General features: G+C 40.1%; 1 protein-coding gene across 3 annotated transcripts in view; it reads left to right on the plus strand.

Annotated features, from left to right (window-relative positions):
* Nucleotides 1–23,198, plus strand: part of plcb1l (phospholipase C beta 1-like) — a 122,738-nt gene that overhangs the window by 13,242 nt on the left and 86,298 nt on the right. The gene's annotated exons all lie outside the window — the stretch shown is intronic.

Below are 23,198 nucleotides of genomic sequence, written 5' to 3' on the forward strand. Positions count from 1 at the left end.
GTCACATGGATTTTTTTTTTATTGTGCATCTTGAAACCAAGCAGCAACCTCCAGCGCTGAGAAATGAAGACAACTTGAACGTGCCAAAAACTGCAGTTATCTCGAGTGGCTGGCTCTGAAAATGAGTCACTCTGCTCAGACTCCCATGTCAAAATGCCTAACTTTGCAGAAGATAAGAGTGTGTTTACTGCCCGATGCCAAAAAAGGCTTTAGATCTTTAGTAAGGTTTCTTACGTGATGTCATGACCACATTACTTAAGAGTTGTTCACCATATTGGATGTGATGCAACCATCGGTTGCTGGGGAAAAATGTGTTATTGCCTGACTCGTTGGCAGTGCTTCCTGGTGGGGGTTTTTTCTCTTGCTGATTGTAATCTGATGCAAAAAAAATGTCTGCACCAACAACTTCCTGGTGATTGCTTTGGTTGCTTGCAGATTGCCAAGGTGGCATGTAGTTTTTCTTGTTTTCTGCAAATACTCACTGACAGCTAGCCCGGCATTTTTAGTAAAACGTTAAAACATGTGATGCAATGTGAAAACGAAGAAGGTTTGGTTTCAAAATAAAAGTTGTACCTCAGCACTACAGCCATCAAGGCACAACTTTCACGTTGAAGGTAAATGGTGTCATTTCCAAAAGCTAGACAGAGTTTGTAGACCAGTCTATTGCTTACATCAACTCTTTTGCAGCAATATACTAGTGACTAAAGGAATAATAGGAATGTTTTTGACAACCAGTTGGGAAATACATATTTTTTCCTAGCAACAGATCGTTGTCAGGGTGATCACTGACTGCTCTTAGCGCTGCATGACTCAGGCTTTAGCAATCTCTTTGCCAGTGACTGGCATCAACCTCCAGCAACAATTTGCAGCCGGTCAGAGAATGCTAATTTTTTCCCTCAAGACTGGGGGTTGTCAGATGGTTGCAAACCAGTCTCTAGCGCTGTGTGACTGGTGCCTTATTGACTTGATCCTGCATTTCTACCATGACTCTCGCACATCTAAAACAGCGAACAAGTTGATGTCACGCAGATAGTGGTCATGTGTCCACAAAACTTCAGTAGCTAATGGCTCGTTATTAGAGCGTTGAGTATGGCCTTTCTGACCAACGGTATATAGCATATTTCCGACTCGTAGTATAGCTTACTATGTGGTTAATTGTACAAATAGCCCATCTATAAAACCTGTATTCTAGCAGATGTTTTATTTATTTGTATGTTACTCATTAGCAGTTATCTGTGTTTTGGATATGCAAGTCATTCAATACAGCTTCCTAACCAGTCTTGCTCTGTCCAGCTATTAGCTTAGCCGTTCATCCTCTAATGAAATACTATATCTGCATGTACTGTTCACACCAGATAACAATAGGTAGCAGGAAACTTAAAAATAATATGTTCAAATCTTTACTGATGTACTGAGGTATAGGTTCCCTGTTGTGTCTTATTTACTTATTTTTTCATGACTGCCCAGACAGATTTCTCCACAAAATGACTCATATAAGGACTTGGGATACTGCTTTAAAGAAAACCCTTAAAGGGTGAACCTTTGGCTGAAGCTTACAACCAAATGCAGTTATCAATATTGGGCAGTAAGTTGTTTTTTATATATATATATGTATATTTATTGGTTTCCAGGTAAGAACTGCTGTTACTACAGTGTTATAACAGTTAAACCAGACACCCACTGTCATGATACTTGGGAACTGCAAATGCTCCTAAAACAAAATGTTAAATCTAGGATATATATTTTTTGGTTTTGTTCTTTCTGACATTTTTACTAGGTGTCCTAGACAACAGCTTGGCTTGAAGCACACACCCTAAAAACAAGAAAATATAAACTGTCAATCTGTCTGGTTCGCAGTGGCAGAACTGTAATTGTAGAGCAACAGTGGCCTGGATGTTGGCACTTGCAACTTGGCAACTGCAGAGTGCTCTTTAGCAGAGCTGAGACTCCGAAGCAGAAAAAAAGAAAGGTGTTAAACGAAGAAAAGCTTTGCCAAACTATTAAGGATTAACAGTTCCTGGGTGACTTCATAAGGCTTTGTTTCTGCTTGACTTATTCCTGTTCCTCTCTTTGAATTGTGATTAGAACTTTTTCTTTGGTAAACAATACATGCTCAAACTGGCCGGTACACACACACACACACACACACACACACACACACACACACACACACACACACACACACGCACACACACACGCACACACGCACACACACATACAAACACACGCTCCAAAAAAAGGAAAGAACAAGAGGGACATTGTTGCGTTCGTTTCCTCTCCTGAACAACGAGAGTTTGTTCATGAAACCTGGATGCAGGGATCCGGAGAGAAGTCTTTTAGCTATTTTAAAGGCTTTTGTCTGATTAAAGGTTCTCCTGGTGCCAAATCTGTTCAGTGTGAATCTCTGTGCCTTGGCTCAGTCTGCTGGGTCATAGAAACAGAGGTGTCTTACTGTAGCGGCGGTGACCGGGCATTTCAGAAGAGGAGTTAAGACCCTGCGGCGAGGTGATAAGCTTAACCAATAATATGTCTTGTAATTGATGATCATATTGCAGCAATTGAATGTTAACACTCTGGATAGCAGGAATACTTAAAATTGTAGTGGCATCATACCATAAATAAGTATAAATGATTATGTTTTTTTGATGATTATTCTTTCTTCTTTGCTGTTTTCCATGAGAAGTTTTTCCAATGCTGTCCTTCTGTAAGGTCTCCTTCAGCATAGTCATCCATGCCTCCGAGCACTGGCATAATTTTAGCATTCTGTCATTGTTATTAGTTCGATTCAAGACTCGACCTCAGTTTTTTGCCACAGCCAGAAGCTGTTGCTTATTATCACAAATCTATTTTGTTTCTCCAACAAGGTGCCTGATACATAAAACCCTGCATGCACAAGTAAAACCACGTGTACGCAGAAAGACAGAAATGTGAAGATGCATTCTTTTCATTAGAATCATAAAGCCACGCTTGGTCAACACTGTCTTATTTCGTTATTTGCATATAAACTCACTGTTTGTGCCACGGGCTTTTACATGTGGTAGTTAAGACGACAGCAAACAAATTTCATAAACCCCCAGAATTTCAGCGAATGCGAAACTAAGACACTCAGCAGAGAAGTGGAGGAAAAGAGATGTGTTTTATTTGGGGATCTCAACTCTCCAATTATGAACTGAAAAAGACCTAATGAACATTAACAAAATAATGGAGGCTAGGACCCTGGCAGCAATAACAAAAAACTAACAATAGGATGCAATACAGCACATTAGTTCACACAAGGACAGGAAACCATTACAAATGGCTGCAACTATTTTTAGCACATTCAGTTATGGAAAATAGAAAGAGGTGGCCTGATAAAATTTAGCGCACATTCAGTTATGTGTGCATTATTCTCCCTTTATTTGGGAAAAAAGTCACATGCTTTTGTTATTGTGTACGCGTACAGCGAGCGGTAACTGTTTTCTTAACCCAGCTTTAACATGCTCATACACAAGTTTTACCACATATTGTTCTATATCTTTCAAGTACCTCTAAACGCCTTGTCCTCATCTTAAACGTTGCATTTTTTCATGAGGAACTTTTCTGAAAATATAAAATGTTTTCAATCGGTACCAGTGAGATTTCATTTGTAAAACTTTGGCATATTCCCTTCACAATAACCTTGTGTTCCTTATACTGACATTTTAATATCATGCATATCGCTTTAGAGGAATTAATTTGAGTAAGTCAGTCATGGATGGCATCATGAGATTATAAGAAATTAGAGCGTTCTGTTGTTGGACTAAGTGCTTGGTTATGGATGAATAACATCTTATGTTGGCCTAATCAAAAGTAGTTTGACTGCCTGTGTGAAACATGACAGCAGGATGAAGAGGATGATTAAGCTATTCATTGTCTCATGGGTCCAGGTATTTATAACATTTATGCTGGCCTATTTCTGCGTCACTTATTCAAAACTGATCTCTATTGTGGTCAGGCCTTTCATCTGGTTCAGTCCACGCTGCAGTCTGAGATCGCGTGCTAAGCATTTGTATGGTGGAGGTGTAGCCAGAGAGGTCGAGGAGCAGAGCGGGAAGGAAAGAGGGAATGAAAAGTTTCTGGGTGAAGTTTATTCAAACAATTACCCCACCTTTCTGTTTAGCTGTCTTGATCCACTCACTTGAACACTGTCAGAAAAGTAATTTTGATGCACTGAGATGTGTGGTAAGGAGCGATGCTGGTGAATTGGCTCTATTGCTGCTCCATCGACTACAGACAGCTACTGTGTAAGCTAGTTTCTGTCAAATTTAGTTTCTGTCTGTGCAGGGAAGGCTGACGCACCTGCATGGCATCCGCAATCGTTCCCCGCCGTCTTAAATATTGTAATGGGTCATGTGTTTGGGGTGGTTATGGTTGTTACGTTGAGGTGGCAGCGGGAGAACTGCAGCTCTGTGTGTATTGTGTGTGAATAAAAGGATGCAAAGCATGTTGAACGTCTAATATTTATACATAACATACGAGTTACATGATCCTTCTAAAAAAAAACGGGAGCTGTTTTACCAAAGGCAGTGAACGAACCTTGAACATTTGAACTTTTAAAATGGAACGTCATGGACCTATAAGCCCTGTAGCTTATCGGCACTCAGGCAGCATCTTTTGCAGGAGTTTGGAGTTGTCACTTTGACGTAGCCATAATTTGAATAGATTGAAATGTGCAACGGAGGCCAGACTGCTGTTGCAGCTGTCAGTTAGATATTTGCATGACTGAGACAGAACTGAGCTGTTGGTTCCTGAATCAGTCAGTGTTGGCTTGTTTATGCTTTTTTATTTTTATTTTTTCATGCACACCAGCCTGGCAGTGCCACCGTACACAGACAGTTAAGTCCCTGTGTGGTTCACTAGTGTCAAAAAGAAGCATGTAGTGTCAGAAAAATGACTGCGTACTGTATTAATCCTTGTTTCTCTGCCTCTTATTAAGGCAGCAAAAACAGTTAGACTGTGTAATTATACACAGAGTGTAATTATACAGTGTATAATTTCTAATCATTATTTTTATTTTTGTTGCATTTTGTATTATTGTTGTTTTTTATTGTTCCAGCAATTATTATTCTGACCTCGTCTGAATGTGTAAGATCGGTCACACTCAAAGCACAGGCTTTCAGAGGAATGGGAAAGGTGTGCATGGTGTTGCACTCAGTTATCTACTGAAAAAATGATGAATGTGTAGGTGTGTAAAGAATGCTAGGAAATATTTTAAGAGAGGAATGCACTGACTGCTTAACTTCATCATTTTTGTTTAGGAAAGTCTCCGAGAAAAGTGTGTAGTAGCTGGTCCGAAGTGCAAAACATGAATTTTACACAAGCTGGTTTACTTTAAAAAAACAACGTTGCCTTTTTGTTGATGTTTAGCTTCATTTTTAAAATGTTTGGTTTAAGCACCAAAAAAACTAGTGGATATATTTTGGCTCATAAAAACATGACACAGGCAGGGTTTGTGGTACTGGCTTTGTCACTGTGGACTAATGTAGCTATTATACATTTTGCTTTGAGACTACGCTGCTCACTGTATATGACATATCACACGTTTTTGTTGTTTTTTTTGGGGGGGGGGGGGGGGGGGTTAAGGATACTAAAGCCTTTACTCATGTAAAGCATGGGCTTATTGTTTATTCCTAGATGATACGGGGCTTTTTTTAAACCAGGGCAGGAGTGCTTGGATGTAATTGTTCTGCATGTTATGTAGAGTTGCTCTTTTTCTCTTAATTTGACCTACTTAGAAATAAAACAGGTGAACAAAAGAAAACGTAAATGTGTTAACTCAGCTGATCCACCCATATCTAAGCAATTATGTTCCCTCAAATATGGAGATAAATGCTGTTGAGTACAACTTGCATAAAAGAGATTTTTTCTTCCTCCTTTAGCTAAATGGACATCGATGTGAGTGATTCTATATACAGTAGCCCAGTAGAGCGTTTCTATTATTATTTTATTTTTTGCTTTTAAATTAAACACAGCATGCTTATACAGATTCAATTGAGGACAATTACTACATTTAGCATTTGTGAACTTATAAGCATGAAAAAAAAGAAAAAGAAGGAGAAAATGAGGAATGAAAAATTATAACAATATTAACTAAATAAAGAGTAAAATAAAATGAAATAAAATAAGAAAATTCACGCGAAGTGTGGGGCATGAATTAGGATCAGTTAATTTTTAAGAATTCTAGAAATGGTTGCCAAATCGTACAAAAACTCACCAGTTTCCCCTTTCTATCAAATCTTATCTGTTCCACCCTGGCCACAGACACCATCTCATTAAGCTACCTTTTAAAACACGGGGTTGAAGAAGACCGTCACTGTATAAGTTTCTTTGCAGCCAGCATACCCATTGTAATTAAATGTTTTTGTGAAAAGGAAAAAGATTTGATTGATGCAAATGATCCAAGTATAGCCAGTGTACCATCAAACGGTACTTTTTTCCTAAATTGGTTTGAAAACCACGTAAAAATCTGGCTCCAAAAAGTTTTCAAGACAGAGCAATGCCAAAATAGATGTGCAAGGAAACCTTCACCGATATTACATCTATCACATAAGGGGGATACAGAATTATAGATCTGGTTAAGTTTAAGTTTAGAAAAATGTAATCTGTGAATGACTTTAAACTGGATTAGTTTATATCTGGCGTTTATTGAGCCTTTCTGAATATTGGACAAACAGTTTGACCAGAGGAACACCGAAGTCTTCAGCTCATGTATTCTTAATTTGATCAGAATCAACTGGGATTGTAAAGCACTTCACAAACTGAGATATCAGATGTTTAAAATCTGCTTTCCGAATTATATCAAAGTAAGTATGACTTAGTGGCTTCAGTGGAAAGTCTGAAAAGTTTCGTTGAACAAAATTCCTCCTAATTTTAAATCATGCTTTTTATTTGTTCTTGTTTCTAATGTCTCTGTAAAGCACTTTGAATCACCTTGTTGTTGAATTGTGCTATACAAATAAACTTGCCTTGCCTTGCCTTGCCTTATTTGAAGATAATGAAAAAAATGTGATTGAGGTAACTAAAACTTTTGCTGAAGTTGAAGGAAAGACACAAATATATCATCTATATATATGAGTCCTCAATGCATTTCAATCCCTTCCCCCCCCATTCTAAAAACACCCTTTCCATTTTACCTGGTTTAAACAAGTAGTTATGTATTATTGGCATTCTTACTGAGAAGTCAGGTGGTTTGTGAGATTTCCTAATTTGACTTTTAACAACAAAATTACGACTGATCGAATTATTAGAAGAACCCGTGTTAGAAAACAATAAGACCGGTAATGAGGCTTCAGATACTGTTGCTGCCTCTACCTGGAGCCAGATTGGAAGCTTATCATAACAATAATCAGTAGGCGAACCTCACTGCCAGTGCAATAGAGCTCTTGAATTTGCCGCCCAGTAATAATGTCTAAAGACAGGGAAACCCAACCCCCCCACTGGAAGTATTTTTTTGAAGATGAGCCTTGGATATCCGAGGGGGTTTTCCTGCCCAAATGAATGAAAGAATCAATGAATCAAGCTGCTTAAAAAATTTAAGTGGCAAATAAATAAGGTTTTGAAAAAGATATAAAAATCGTGGCAAAGACACCATTCTAACTGCATTTATTCGACCGATCAAAGACAGAGGAAGCAGTTTCCATTTCCTAATATCGTCTTTGAGCTTGTCCAGCATTTCCAAGAAATTAAATTTATTGAGGAGTTTGGGATTTTTAGAGATCTTAAGGCCAAGATAGATAAAAGATGTAGTCACTAATTTGAATGGGAGTGAGCTGAGAAACTCTGGGCATAGATTATCTGTTATTGGCATAAATTCAGATTTGTCAGTAGTAGAGCGTTTTGTAATCAGATTACAGATGGACATTGACTTTTGCGGGACTGGTCAATAAAAAGCATGGAGAACCATGGCGTGCATGTTGTTCTGTATGTCGTGTGGTCAGAGCTTACAGTCGGCTGCAGTAGCTCTTAGACCCCTTTTGTTTGGTGTAGAATGATACGGGACGACTTAAATTTCTCAATAACTGACCATGATGGGTTTAATTATGCTAAATCGCTCACATCCGAGAACCTATAGCTTAGATGTTACACTGTTACTTCTAATGAAGCAACATTTTACACTCGTGAGGCCTGTAATTGTAGACACACTAACTCTCTCTCTCTCTCTATCTTTCTTTTTTCTTCTGTGTTTCTCTTCCTTCCACTTCAAACACTAACCCAGCCCAGTTGCCATGACAATCCAATCCATGCAGCTTGTTTTTTGATACTGCAAAGTACTCAAAACCCCCCTGCTGCTGTGATATGACTGCCATCAGTGTTCCAAGCCAGGTGGCTGCTTTCCTCAGGGAGCCCTTTCAAATAAAGGCATTCAGCCAATAGACTTTGAGGTCCCACTGTAGACAAGCTCTCAGTAAGAGAACACATTTCCTTCCTGTTTTCATTCCGTGCTTCGAAGAGCACGGCCTCATGTTGCCCATCGGTTTGTTGTCGTGTTGGCGTAACAAAGAAATGACTGTATGGGTCTTTCATTGTTTTCAAATAGTGAGAATAAAAGTTATTTCTGCCAACCATTTAACTTTGCTCCTTGCAAATTTTGGTTTCTGACAGCACCGTTTGGATCAGGCGTTTGTCTGGGAATGATGTTCTCCTATTCTCTTGATCTTCTCTTTTCATCTGCACTGATACAGAGACCAAAAGGAGGAGACCTTAAATTAAAAGAATAATGATCTGCACATTTTAAATGGCTCTATTCTGCCTCTGAAGATTGTTGTAAGATTGGCAAAAAGGCAAAGCCTTAGTGGAAGAGTCATTAGTAGAATACCTATTGTTACTGCTCTTTTGTGGTTTGTTCAAAGAATAAATTCAAAAGCTGCCATAAAACTATTTCAGTATATTAAAATAACAATAAGAAGTCTATAGCCATGATTCTAAATTGACTGTAGGTCTGAATGTGAGTGTTAGTGGCTTTCTGTCTCTCTGTGTTAGCCCTGTGGCAGCCTGATGACTTACCTAGGGTGTATATGACAGCTAGGGTCCAAGTGGACTCCCCCATGACCCTGAATCGGATAAGTGGAAGAAAATGAATGGATAGATGGATGCCTCTTGCCAATCACATAGCTTTAATTTTTCTTTGGGCTCCCCAGTCACTTATTAATATATTCCAAACATGTGATGCTCGAAGCGAATTTTTAAAGGCACACAACTACTTAATCTTGAAGGTAAATTCATCAACAGAAGATGTTAAAATTGAGAGAAAATACAGTCAAAGGACAAAACTCCTCTTTGCCTTGTAGCATTATCACAAATACAAATATGTATTCATGTCAGAAAAAACATTAATTATTTAACATTTTCAGATTTGCAATTTAGGACTTCAGAAAATACACATTCAAACATTCAGTTTGTTTGCCCATCCGATAAACTGTAGACGTGACTGTAAGGAGGAGGATTATTAATAACTCAGGAATCGTGATGACAGAAAAACCTGACTTGTTTCGTTAATTAATGTGTTGTTCTTGCATAAAGGCACGCATGAAGTTTGTGAGGTTTTACATCAACTAATCGCTTGACATCATGTATATAAATGTATGATAATCTAATTCCGCGAGGATTTAATGTAGATGCCGTGCCCTTCAAAATTCACTTTATCCTCAGTGCAGATCTCATAGCTTCTTACGTCTAAACGCTGCACATAAGCAGAGTTTTCTTCTCTACTTTTCCCCGCTTCTGTCCTCCTCTCTCTTAACTAATATTTCACTGAAAGGCCTTAATAAAGTGCATTTTGCTACAAGAATCAGGGGCAACAGATGGCTTACACTCATGTCCCATTTGTTAATGAGGCAATTATATGCTTTTTGCTTTCAAACAACTTCCAGTGCTTCCTGCACATAATGACCAGTTGCTTAAGTGGATAAGTGGAAAGAATCAGTTTTAACTCCATTTCTAAGATACAGATGTAGAGTGTTCGCTGGCATGGTAAGTACAGATAATCACAGACAGCGAAGAGTTTGTCAGATGGCCTCGGTAATCATTTACAAGCCATGTTGAGGAAGGGCTGCATGTCTTGCGTTTACTCTCCGAAGCCTCAAATCTTTAGATCTGCACCCCTTAAATAGATTTTTCTTTGTATTATTGATTGAAACTAATTGCATTCATTGCATTAGATGAGCTTGTAATGTTTAAGAGACCTCTAATTCACACCAGCTAGGGGGTTCTGGGTTTTCATGCTACCCTGCTGTTTTTCATTTGAATTCCTTTGTACTTTGTAGCAATTATCTAGCTTCTGTCTCTTCATTTCCAAATGTTCATGCCAGAAAGCTTATTACTAGCACACTGAGGGACTAATTTTGGCCTTTATTGCACATTATTAACATCTCTACGTAGACAAATTTCCAAACAGAATAAAAGTTCGGAGAAAAATAAGCTTGTCAAAGCCAAATAAAGTACAAAAGAACAATATGTACCTCAAGAGACCACATTAAACCCATCCGTAACCCGCTGCGACTTGCGTAGTTCCTATTGGTGCATTTTATCCACTATCACACTGTTATTTATTGGTTCCGGTGCAGATGTGAACTGTCACCTCGGTTTTTCTTGACTGTTAAATAGAGAGAATTTTGAATGTTTTCTGTCAAACACTCACTTCGTTGTCCATCCCTAAAATTTTCACGGACTCCCCCCCTTTTGCTTGCGCTGTTCCATTTCCGCTCGAGTAACTAAGTGTGTCACAAATGTGGGTCACTCGCTTTTCTTTCCCCACTAAAGTCAATTCAATTTGGCGGAATGATATGAAGGTATCAAATTTAAACAGCTTCTAGATGCTCTGGGTTAAGAAAAGAAGCGCAGCAGTCTTTCATACTTAAAATACCAGCTCCTCTCTGAAGGGCTTCCTCGAGAGAGTGACATGGCAGAAGGGAGAGAAACAACACCTGGCTCATTAGAAGAGGAGAGGAGAGGGACAGGGAGAATTAGTTTTCAGCAGTACATTAGCAGACAGCTGAAGTCAGGGTGGCGGTAAACCCTTTCGGGCAGATTTTCTCCTCTTTCCAGCCTCATTGTGTTCCACTGATGATTATCTGTTTGCGTCTGTGGCTTTGCTCTGTTATTTGTATCCAACAGTATAAGGACCTGTTGACAAACACACATAATTGCCTGTGGTTCCTCTGACAGGAAAGGGGATAAAACGGCACTTAGCAGTGGGCTGACAATAGGGCCTGATGCACAGGCAGGGCTGACAGGGTAGACTAATTTGTTGGCTGATTAAAATGTTTTGTACATTAGAAATACTGTCTTTGTTATTAAGACACAGTTAAACTGAAGACGATGTCACTATTGATATTTGAGTTAAACAGGAATCATTCATTCTGAGAGATGAAAGAAAGTTTAGAAGTTAAAGAAAGGTTGTCGTGAAAGTTATCACGTAAAGGCACAGGAAAGCCTGTATCATGACACAGGTGCGACTTGTTTTGTTCAGTGCAGTTCATTTTAATTCATTTTTATTGATGTAGCAACAATTCACAGCAACAGTCACGTCAAGTTGGTTTATATTTTAATGTAAAGTTCAGTATTAGACAGAAAACCCCAACAATCAGATGGTCCCCTATGAGCAAGCACTTGGTGACAGTGGGAAGGAAGAACTGCCTTTTAACAGGAAGAACTCTCCAGCAGAACCAGGCTCAGGAGGGGGCAGCCATGTACTGTTGGTAGACTGGTTAGGAATGGAGGAGAAGATAAGAGAAAACAAAGAGAGCACAGAAAGAATGAGGGAAAAAACACACTACAGGAAAGAAAAGACAACAGTTGAGGACATGCGGTAGTGGCTTATGGAGAATGAAAAGTGGAGAAGTAATGTTAAGTGAACTCTCAGAAATTCCTTAGTGGCCTGAGCTTCTTGCAGCATAACATGGGAATATTTCAGAGTCACATGATCCAGCCCTAAATAAAGGTTTTATCAAGTTTTAAGCCTAATCTTAAAGTAGAGAGGGAGTCTGTGTCCCAAATCCTAACCAGGAGCAGGTTAGGATTTGGGACACAGGTTCCTACTGTACGCCAGTTTACCTTCCACTAAGCCTTGTGGCTGTAGCAGCCAATCACAGACCACCTTGCATGAACAACAATATAATATATTTTAATATTTGAAAATATATATCAAGAATTTGGTACATGTTTCTGTTGGTAATTAATAGTTTTCCCACCAAAAAGAACAGTTTAGATTTTCACAGGCGAGAGACTCAAAGGAAGGCAACGCCTCTCTGTCTGTTGGACAGTCCGTTTGGTCCAGACTGAAATGTCATGTTGGATCAGAGATGAGCAATTAAGAAACTGGGGCTGTTTTTCAAGACCACACCAGTAAGCTAAACTTAATTTTGCTCAGTATTGTATTTCTTTATAAGCTGCTTTTGGCAAGAGTGGATGTTACAGTTAGACAATGAAAATGTTTTTCCGTATTCAATCAATAGTCCTGTTTTGTTTCCATTTTAGCCCCAGCTTATCCAAGCTTGCTGTGACTCCACTCTGTGTCATTTGACTGAGCTCATTGCTGTCAGCTCCTCTTTCGTTATCCCGCAGACTACATTACATTGACTTCACTAAATAAATACTTTGAAGTCCGTGTTCTGTTAAAAATTCAATTCCAAACAATATTTACAGTTTTTATGCACATAAATAAAAAAAAATAGCAGTGGATTTAAAAATAAAAGCAACAAAGTTATATTGTTATTGTTATATTGTTATTTCACATTATTGACATTATTATACATTTCCCATTGACCTCCCACTGGGACAACGTAGGATCCGGATGTGCCCCAGGGGCTGTACACTGCCGAGGTCTGTATGGATGGACTGAAGTTAAATAGGCTACTGTACACTTAATAATGGCCTTAAACAGGAAGCCTCCTGACTTTGGTAATGCTTCAACTCCTATACCATCACCATGCTGAGATTGCACAATTTTCTACTTGACAGTTATTGATAGCTGTGTGATGGATTGGTAAAGACCTTTGTGGCCCCCAGACGATCAATCTTATTAAGCTGAGCGATTCCACAATCTAGCTAATATTTCAGTTTGCCCAGGATTTTGGTTTGTGAAAAATAGAGGCAGAACTCCAGCATTCCCATCAGTCTCAACCATGTTAGCATGCTAACATGCAAAACTAACTAAACTAAAATCAGGTTCATGGGTCTAAGAGTAAATCATATTAAGGAAACTTTATAGTTCTCCATGAAAACCCAGTGGCTCTTTTAGTAGTTAGCATTTACTTGTAGTTTTTGTGCTCAAGTTTGACCAAAAAGCAGGTGTGGCAGGAAAGAAAAGATAACTGCAGATTGCTCAAGAAAGGATCTTGAAGAAGCAGAGGCAAAGACAGAAAGGTTCGCCTGCAGAAAGAAAGTGAGAAATGCATTTCTCTTACCCGCCTGCTTTGTCCTGACTTCAAAGGGGTTATGGTTTGCACTTAAGAGGTGTCCAAATGAGTTGATGTGAAAGATGAAGGCCAGAACTGTGTTCTGTGTGCCAGCAGCGTTGATTCTCAAAGAACTTCACTGAAGAAACCCTGCACAAGCACACACAGACACAGTCTCAGTCCATAGACTCGAGGTTGAATGTACCTTTTACTCATTTTCAGAATGCCAGAATTTCATTTGTGTTAGCGTTATAACCTGCAGACACGTAGTGGACTGAATATTCAGACAGAAGAAGGATGTGAGGTTTTAATGCACAGATGTCCAGAGGAGACTTTATATTGAACTGAACAGAAAGAAAGCTGAGACATTGACAAGCATTTTGTAGTTGTACAAGTGTAATGTAGTGTGTGTCTGACTTAGTCTGCATGTGCATGTATACTTCAGTGTCTCTGTTTGTGCCTTATCTGCACTTTAATTACCTTAATTGATCCTTTCTGGGGATTTGATGTATTTGTCTGTGTCTCTGTGTGCGTGCACTGTATGTGTGTGTGTGCATTTATGCATCCCGGCGCTCTCTGCTCTGGGGTGGATCTCAGATGTTCAACTGCAACAGATAAGAGCCATCCAGAGTTTGCCTGGAGGATGCCAGACACATAAAAGAGAAGAATTAAATGGCACGGAGGGGTAAGGATAGAAAAATAAGGAGGATGAGAGAGGTGGGTGGTGTGTTAGCATGTGTGTGTCAGTGGGGTTTCAGACATGACAAGATGTGAACAGTCATCCATAGACATGACAACTGCTGTTAAGATCCAAGCACACAAAAGGGAGGCAAGGGGGGGAGGAGGGAAGAGCCAGTGAGGCAGATTTCCAGGTGAGGTGAGTGAAAGGAAAGGCACTTGTCCAAGACAGCCGCAGAGCTGGACAAGAGAAGACAGACTAAGAAAGGGAATCGGGGGGTGGTGGGGGCTGCAGCAAAAATCCAGCTGGAATGATAACTAAGATAAGAGAACAACAGGGTGTGATGGACAGATGAGAGAAGCGGCTTTGCTTTCTTTGTTATGCTAGTCTGTTCTGCATCTGTCTGAGAGGACTTAACTCCCTCCAGTACCCCTCGCTGCACTCCATCCGTCTGCGTATGTGTGCCCAGAATTTGGTTGGCTGAGCACGCTCCCAGGAAATCGGTGACCAGTATGAGCCGAAGAGCTGTTCACATTAATACCCCGAGTGTTCGCAATGACTGAACGCTGCAGATGCTGCAGATTGATGACAGAGATAAACTAGAGCTGGTGCATGCATACAGTATGTACAAGCTTAAGTGTTAATGGCTAGAGTGTTACGTTTGTGCGCATCATTTGACACGTGTGAGGTTGAATATGTGCGCTGATCTATAGCACAACCTCCTGCTGCCTTTATCTCTGCAATGGTTGTTTTGTGGAGCGTGTCGGCTGCTGATAGCCACTATCAGCCGCAGCCATACATCTCTGTTGTTGCCCACATAGCCGCTCCTCCCTCGCTCTTTTCTCCCAAGCATTTATTTTTTTTCCCCATCGTTCCATCTGACCTCTAATCCCTGTCTCCTCTTTCCATCTATCTGACCAAAAACTATGAACAGGTTCTACTTGTACTTTATCACCCTGCTAGAAATGACATTTAAAATTCTATTTTTCACTTGACCATAATTGTATAATTGAATTTCAACTTGAGCATCCCACATTCAATCTTTTCAGCTTGTTTCCACATTGTCCACAATATGTGGCCTGCTTTTTTCCAAAGTCTACCTACATTTTTTTAAAAGAGCTTTAGGAATCAAAAAAGTGCTTTTTTAGTGATATACACACATACCTATATAAATACATATATCCTCATATATAAGGCAACATATATACACTTACATACACATTGTCGCTGTACATGTACAAGGATATTCTATTCCCCATAATAATCATAATGATAATATGTAGATTAGTTGAGGGCTTGGAATATTATACGCACATTGCATTGGACAATGTTTATCCTATTTTTTATTTCCAGTTTAAAAATATGACCTTTTGACCATAGTTAGGGCTGTAAGGAGAACGCTGGCATTGGGAACATGTAGATGAAAAGATGACAAGTCATCTAGGACAGCGGTCCCCAACCTTTTTTGCGTGACGGATCGGTTTAGGGTAACCGGATTAACAATAAAAATGATTAAAAAATAACGCTAAAAACCAATAAAACCCCGAAAACCATAAATTTGACACCTGAGCCTCAACTCTCACGGCCCGGTACCAAACGACTCATGGACCGGTACCGGTCTGTGGCCCGGGGGTTGGGGACTGCTGATCTAGGATGCACAGTTATGGAGATACTGGGATGTGACAGCTCAGCAAGTAAGAAAACTGTTCAGTGATCTGGGTCCAAAAGTGCTTGACTGAGGTCAGGGGTGTTCTGAGAGCAATATTAAGTTGTTTTTTGTTGTTGTTGTTGTTTTGGCTTTTTTCTTTTAATCCTTGTCTCTCTGCCCTATTAAATTGGCAGACCTTGATTAGAACCCAGACCAAGCTAATAAGTCTGTTAGAGGCGGATAGGTAGGATAGGCACTTTTGGCAGGTCAGTGTTATAAATATGCTTAATAAATGAATAAATAAACATGCAAATAAAAATAAAAATGAATTAACCAATGGTCTGATAAACAGGCTCTCTCCTCAGGGTCTGGGGGCTACTGTTTTTGGTGATTGCCATGTTTTGGACTGGCTCTCTCCGATGGGGTCTGGGAGTGTTTCAGAACTTAAGAAGTCAAAATAATAACCTGCTCTACCAACATTTGTTAAACTTCTCATTAGATATGCTTGGTTACATCTCTCCCCCCCCCCCCCCCCTCTTTTATTTATGTATTTTTAGATATGTGTGTGTGGCTGTGTGTGTATAGACGCACATTATGCTCACTACATTCACTTCTGGATATGTCTTTTCCGAGTTGCTGTCCTGTTTGGTTTGTATGTAAGATTTTTTTAAGTGCTTTTTTTGACAAAATTTCAAATACAATGTGACAAGATGAGAAATAGAAGTCGAAAAAAGTAGGAAATTAATAAAACCGAACGCGTTCTAGCTCCAGAGCATTACTTCAATACAGAAATCAGACAAAGGAAAATAATTAAATACATAAGCAAGAATGGCTTAATCAGAACCTACAGTGGGTGGCTAGATGCTGGTGAGTGTGAACAAAATTCTCTATGCCTGTTCAGCCATCAATTTCCTTTTAGAAAAAAGGAATACAAAAGGACTGTAGACTGTGTGTGTGTGTGTGTGTGTGTGTGTGTGTGTGTGTGTGTGTGTGTGTGTGTGTGTGTTTCCCACTGGGTAAGAATTGATGATGCTGGAATCACAGTCCCCCCATTTTTGCATGTCCTGTCCTCATCTCTTTGTTCTCATTTCATGTCACCTCTGAAGTGTCTTTTGTCTTGTAAAGGGAAAGCAATCATTTCAAGACATAAAAACATGCACAGGCTGAATGAACAGGCCTTAGATTCTGTATGTGTCGGAACAGTAATATGTCTTTTGCTTGTAATTTGAGTACCGTTGACCAATCACATTTAAGCGCTCTTTGGATGGATGTAAGTAAACAATCCATTCAGACCAAAAACAAAAACAGTGCCCTCTGCTATTTTCTCATTAATATTTGCTTATATTAACATGCGCTCTTTAAACAATGATCAGTGGATGGGTGGATAGAAGCTTTTTACAGATAGCTGTCATTTACACACACTAGAAGCCCCAAAATACGATCTGTTGTCCCCAGAGTGATGGGTTCTCATATTCTTTTTCAACTTATCATTTGATATCAAATCTAGAAAGCAGGTGTTTGAACAGGCATGATTTAATTTGTTGCAAGAACAGTGGAAAGATAAAAAAAAAAAATACAACAAAAAGTGACTTTTATAATAAAAGAACATTAAATGCCACTCCAATAAAATGCTTTAGACTTCAAGGGAGTGTGTCAGTCTCATTTTTTTCCCTAGCCGTTCTTCTGACAGGTTGCCATTTCTGCTAGTAGAAATGCCTGCATGAAATCTCAGGACCAGCACCCCACATACGTCTGTTCTCTGAGATAGAGGACTGTGCCCTTTGGAAAATGCAGATTTGTGCCGTGCTAGAGGTTAGAGAAACAGTTCTATGTGCAGGCACTGGACGAGTCCATTTAATTCCACATAAAAACTGGATTTATGACCTTCCTGAACTCATGCATATTTAAAACCAGTTTGTTCAGATCTACAGTGCAGACTTAAGTTTTTTTCACATTTATACAGATTTTTACCTTTGTGGGCACTGAGAGCTTGAGGAAGAATGAACATCAGTGGTGGGTTTAGGTTTATTTAACTTAAAAATTCTAAATAGAAAGTAGTTGGCAGACCATAGATTTATATTTCCAGGATTTATTTATTTATTTGGGTATTTATCTTTTAATTGCAGATGAATAGAGTGAGGGCCAGGCTTCTCGAGGGAGGGGACATGTTAGACAGATGAAAACCAGAGTGAATTAGTTGCTCAGTTTAAATATGCCCTCATGCAGAGTGCAGTTCTGCTCAAGGCCTTTGCCTCATGCCATACCTGATGTCTCTCCTGCATTTGCTGTCCCTCTTTTCTTTATACTGCCTAACAAATCATTTAATCCATGGAATGATTTCAATTATCCTGTGAGTTGTAAATACTAAGCCTTCTTAGAGCGCTGAAAGCTAGTTCCGTTTTCCGTTATGCCTGAATGCAAATTTTCATGCAAAACCTACCAAAAAAAGGACTTTCAAGCCCTCAGCTCTTCGGTCTGCTTGCTTGTAGCTTTCTCTTTCTCTCTCCGTCTCTCTAGTCAGCCACTTCAGGTGAGGAGGTTTGTGACTTTATCACTGTTGGGTTGTTAGAACTGCACTATAGGAACCCAAGAGTAGAGCGGCAAAGTGGATGCCACTCTCAACCAAGTTCAAGCTGAGCTCTCCACAAACCATTTTCCCTCGTAACAGTATGTGTTTCCTGCCAGCCGAGAGTCACTGGAGGGCCACTTACAGGGACAGGCTCAGCACCTGCAGAGCTTTAGTGTGTTTTGTTCCTTTTGGGTAATAGCTCTGTTTTTCACATCTGTGCCGAGAATCCTTTGACCTCGAGTCAGTGGGCCATCAAACACTCAGACAACACTGTATAGCGATTGCAACAGTGTAATTGGTTATGCAAGGGCTCTATAGCTCTGCACAGTGTTAAAATTCATTATGTTTTTCTTGCACATTCTTGTATGTGCATGTGTATTTTATTGACATGTCCAGACGCAGCCTTGGTATTGCGTTTGCAAGAGCTTATTTCAGTCCAAGAGATGGCATCAATGGGTTAGGGACTGCCCTGACTTGTTATACAGCCTGTGTGACCTTATTTCACTTAGACTGAGCAAATCAGCAGTTCACGAAACAAACTGAATCTGACTGGGTGGCAGCTTGTTTCAAGACATGCACATGCAGCGAAATAGACAAAACACGACAAGATGAAATTAACCATCAAGTGCTTGTTAGTAGACTGATGGTCTCTTTTAGCTCTTTTTGATTTGCTTAATTTTTAAATAGATAGAAGTGAACAGTTTTACATGTATTGCTGTTATTATAAAGCAGATAAAATATGGGATTCAGAACAGCAGCAAGTGTGACTGTCTTGTATGCTTTTCCCACACTGACTAGTCCTGGTACAGAACAGTCCAGCTCCTTAATTTGATCTGAGTGTATTCATCTGTCACTCCCTCCTGCCCTCACTCCTTTTGCTCCTTGTCTCCGTTGCTCAGCAGAGGCCCTGAGCCCTGTGGAGTGCGCATCCATTTTGAACCCTGGAGGCTATCAAGCATGCTGTTGGTAAATGAGCTGTGGCTGTCAGTCTCCCCACTTCCACTTATCCTTGTCTCAGTGTCTGCCTTCTATCCCATGTTTCCTTAACCTTTCTTCCTTTTTTTTCTTCTCATCAGCACATCCCTCCATTTGCTTGTACCAGTCGAGCTGGGGAAACGTGTTGCTTCAAAGGGCAACAGAAGTCTTTGTTACTTTGTTATACAACCACCCACCATGTTCTGACGCTGCCAGCCCCTTTGTAGATATTCAAAAAAAAGACTGTTTTATTCAAAGCACTTTGTAGCAGACTTTTCTTCCCGGTCTTGCCTTGAGTCAATTGTATCACATTCCACACGCATGTGAAAAGTCTTCCCATGAAAACATGGCGTATATATTACATATACAAAGCGCCGGCAGCATTTGACAACAAAATGAGCACCAGCTGAATTTTGAATTTCCTACAAAGTTTCATATTTGAAAAAACAAAACAACAAAAAACACCATTAGCGCTCACTTCTTAATTTTAAAAGGAAGGCAGCGTGTTGTAAACAGTAGCTCCACAGCAGAGACAGACAAACAGGCACAGAAAACAGGGCTCGGGGCCAGTGCAGGTTAAGCATGTTCATTAATTTCTGTAGTTTCTTTCCCGCTGGCCCTGCTTGGTTCCTGGACGTGCCGTGGATTTTAATAGGCTTTGGATCCGTGCTCGCTGCTGTGATACTCGCAAAAAAGCGGTGAGGTTGGGGAGCGAGGCAAAGAATAGAGGGAAAGACAGAGTGAGAGACAGAGAGTGATAAATTAAGACATGACAGAAAAGAACAGATAAAGAACATATGTCATAGAAAATAAATGAGAGACATTAAACAGGAGAACTAATAGCTGGACTGCTCAACTGAAATAAAGTGCTTTAATTAACTAACTGTGCCGCATCTGCAGTTATAAATCCAGCTCATTATTAATAAACTGTCACTGGCATCAGATTTTATTTACATCTGAGCAATGACTGAGCCTCTGCCCACTGAAGCTTTTAGATGTACACACGTTTCGTCTTCACGAGCAGCTCGTCGCCCGTACAGGCAGTTTATTTTTAATGAGTCGTCTCTGTACTGTAGGTTAACACTTTGCCGCTTATCCACCTTAGATCTCTGCTAACTGTGCGGAGCCAGAGGGGCACCAAAAAGTACCCCGCGAGAATCAGCAAGCTACTTCCTGAAGCCCACTGTTCCACCAGGCCCCCATGTGGAGCGCCAGCGCTCTAAAGAGACTTCAAAGGCAGGCATTTCCAGACCCAATGTAGGCGTTAACCTTTGACTCAGAGGCTCTCTCTGTGCAAGCAAAGACCGCCTAATTGATGCTATGTGAACTGCAGAAAAGGAATAACTTGTCCTGGTGGACTGCAGTAAAACAGAGTACTTTAATTTCTGCTGTGGCAATATTTTTAAATTTAAATATTTAGCCTGCTAACAATTTGCAGTGCTAATCTAATTGCTATCTTACTCAGCTTTGCCTGAGTGAAATATGCCTTTAAACAAAATAATCCGCGATCTCCATATAGCAACAAGTATATTTAAATGCAAAATACTCATGGTGGGACTTAAGGTGGGTATGTGTTTTGCAAGGAGCACTGGCCAGGTGCAATTTTCCACCAAGCTTTGAGTATCTGAGATTGTCAGATATCAGTGTTGTGGCTGGAGATCGAGTCAAGCCCCCATTGCCTTTTGTCTCCCCAGATAATGCTGAGTGGACACACAGTTCACTCTGGTTAATTTTCCACCTCATGTCCTGGCTCTCTCTCAGAGAGATTGAGGGTGTGATAATCCAGACTGATAGAATAGAATTCAACTTTATTGTCATTGCACATGTCACAGGTACAAGGGAACGAAATGCAGGGATAAGGGATGTGGTGACTAAGGGAAGGCACCAAGGGCCTTCTGTGCTATTGCATCTTGTGTCTGCTCATTGCTAAATGCATTACAGGCTGATTAAGGGGCTAAAGCTTTGCAAATAAGCATGAAACAGAGCTTGTTGAAGGAGCGATGGTTGCATGGATGCACACAGGTTGATAGATGCATGCTGTATGTGGGTGTGTGTCCATACTGCAATCAGATGCCTTTGCTATGGTTGGCTTGCTAGCTGGACGGAGAGCTCATCAACAGGATTTTTTCAGAATCACCCGGTTTCAGTTTTAGTAAAAAAATTTAAAAGAAATTTACATTTTCTGCACCCCTGCCTTAAATCCGGTCCTGCTTTGCCTCTGGATTAAAGCAGTTTGATGTGAAATGTTGAAATATGATGAAACAAGGAGCTCTGACATGGGTTGAGACGCTGCTGGATTAATAATGAATCAGGTTCAGGTTTTGTTTGGATTAACACTGACAGTGATAGAATAACAGCTGTGGTGATATTCAGGGCTGATTCGTCAGGGTACTACTATTGTGTTTCTTTGCCTGCTGAATGCCATTCATGCAGCTTAGACATGCTTAGCTGTTGCATAACACAGGGGTCAGCAACCTTTAAGACCCAAAGAGCCATTTGGTTCCACGCAAAAGAAAACACTGGGAGCCGCAAATACTGTTTGACATCTAAAATGAAGATAACACTGTATATATTGTTTTTTTACCTTTGTGCTTTGTGTGAACAACTAAGCTGTGCTGCTTATGAAATCCATGAAGTGCTACAATCCATGTGTAATTAACACATTTTGAACTCTTAAAGAAATATAACAAAAGGAAAGACACCCAGCTGAACTAAAATGATCCATGTAGCAAACAAAAACCGTTGTGAGCTGCCACCCTTATATCGCCTTTGGGCTGTTGGAGCCTTGACCTGACTTTTAAAAAGTAATTGGAAAAAAAGCACTATGCTGCTAAAAGATGAAAAATAGATATTTGCAAAATTCTGCCTAAATATGTATTTTACCTGGTTAATGCGTGCTGCGGGGCGTGGTCTGCAGCGTCGCTGCAGGGGAGGCGGACGCACCTGAGCGGCACCCGCAATCACGCCTCGCTGCCTTACGTCTCGGCTGTTGTGTTGTTGTTGGTGTGTGTCGGGCTGTGAGCTGAAAAGCTACAGCCGGCTGTATGCATACAGAAACCGTGTGTGAAAAGTGGTCAACATAGAGATGCTGAAAAGCATGTTCATGCAAACATCGTCGGGTCTGCCGTGATATGTTTACAATGGGACTTCTGCTCCTGAACCTCTGCGCACAGCGTCTGCAAGTCGGGGCTGTACGAAGTCACTTTTATCTTTACGCAGGACTGTAAGCTTTCATCTGTGAGGCGTGAGCGGTGTTTGTCTTTAACATAGTTCACGGTGGAGAACAGCTGCTGACATAATGTGGATCCAAAGATCCATAATTGGCCTACCTGGGGTTGAAAGTCTCGATAAATGCACGGCGTTTCGGTGGGTACACCGGCTTCCGCGAGTGTGACGCTTATTTTGAGCGATGAAAAAATAATAGAATATAATTTTATTTTTATATTTCAATATCACAATAATCTTCCAATTTAGAACTACAAGTTAAAAAAGAACTAACATAAATAAAATACACTTCAGCTAAATACTTCTAATTTATTTTCCCAAACCACGCGGAGCCGCACTATAAGGACTAAAGAGCCACATGCGGCTCCGGAGCCGCAGGTTGCCGACCCTGGCATAACACCATGCAGCAGCAGAACGTTGTGTACGTGTGAAGTTTTTCATCTTATCTCCTTTTTTCCCCCTTTGACAGCAGATCTTTTAGTAATATGATGCATATGATGACATTTTCTGTTGTAAAAAATGAATAAATAAAAACTCTTTTTGGATTTCTGGATAATCCTGTGTCAGATTTTATGAGGAAACACTCCAAAAGCAATTTGGAGTGTTTATGTATGTTTGTAAAGAGCTAGTACTCATTTAGTCAGGTCATCAGTCAATATGGGAACATTTCACTTTTGTTTTAATTAGACA

This window comes from Astatotilapia calliptera, chromosome 15 (genome assembly GCF_964374335.1).
Source record: "Astatotilapia calliptera chromosome 15, fAstCal68.1, whole genome shotgun sequence".
Classification (NCBI taxonomy): Eukaryota; Metazoa; Chordata; class Actinopteri; order Cichliformes; family Cichlidae; genus Astatotilapia; species Astatotilapia calliptera.